Here is a 987-nt window from a genome sequence, read left to right as displayed (position 1 = left end):
CAGCGCCCCCACCCCTGCTCCAGGCCACAGTGGGTCCCATATGAGGTCAGCGAGACAGGCAGAAAGCAGCTGGCTGGAGGAAAGCAAGTTAGCACCGGACGGGACAGGGCCACAGGACAGAGGACAGACAGGGCGGGGCGCAGAGTGCTCCTCAACACGGACGCAGAGCTGGGTGTCCAGGGAGCTGACCCCAGAGGCACAGAAGGTGTGAGAGCAAATCACCCCCACGAGCACCCACAGCTCTGCCAGCTTCCCATCCCCAGGCTTGAGGAGGTCGACACCTGCTCAGAGAGTCACACAGCCTGAGAGCCGGCTCTCAAAACCCCAAACCCCTAATCCAAGGGCGAAGGGCGGCAAGGAGAGAGGCCAGCAGAGGGGCAGAGGACCCGGCCCTGCTGCCCCTCCCAGCAGGGAGCGGGGCTCAGAGCCCAGCTGCCCAGCCCCCGGGGGCCAGCTCAGGGGGCTGTAGGTGCAGCTCTGGGGGCCGACGTGGCCCGGGGCCCGGACCACAATGGCAGAGGGGCGCTGAGGCCCCTGCAATGCAATTCACTCCTGGCTAAGAGAGGAGGGGACCCCACAGCCCTGCCCCCCCAGCTCCCAGTGCAGCCTCACCTCCTCAAGAGGCCCCCTCCCAGCTCCCAGCCCTGGGCCAGAAGGGAGACTGAGGGGGCGTGTGCAAACAGGTGCCCCGAAGTGGGGACAGGCCCAAGGAGAGGGACAGGCTGGCGCTGCTCTGAAAACCCCACGTGCTGGCGGGGTTCCGGCGTGCAGAAAGCAGGAGCCCTACCCGGCGACGGGCCAGGGGAGGAGGACACGGCCTGAAAGCCCAGTGCCAGGGGAGGCCGAGCCGGGATGGGGGCCGGGGGGAGGGGACAGCAGGGCAAGAGGTCTCAGCTCAGTTGGCAGGTGACCTGGTAGCCTCTGCCTGTGTGTCCCCAAAGCACAAAACCAGACACAAAAATGTGTCCCACCCACGCGAGACCCAGC

At 67.0% G+C, this 987-nt stretch overlaps 1 protein-coding gene across 1 annotated transcript in view; it reads right to left on the bottom strand.

Moving 5' to 3' along the window:
- KIF26A (kinesin family member 26A) overlaps positions 1 to 987 on the bottom strand; it is a gene marked incomplete at its 5' end in the record, with an annotated part of 35307 nt that overhangs the window by 8627 nt on the left and 25693 nt on the right.

The sequence above is a fragment of the Pteropus alecto genome, unplaced genomic scaffold (genome assembly GCF_000325575.1).
Source record: "Pteropus alecto unplaced genomic scaffold, ASM32557v1 scaffold8, whole genome shotgun sequence".
Lineage (NCBI taxonomy): Eukaryota > Metazoa > Chordata > Mammalia > Chiroptera > Pteropodidae > Pteropus > Pteropus alecto.
This window is presented reverse-complemented; position numbering and strand designations above follow the sequence as displayed.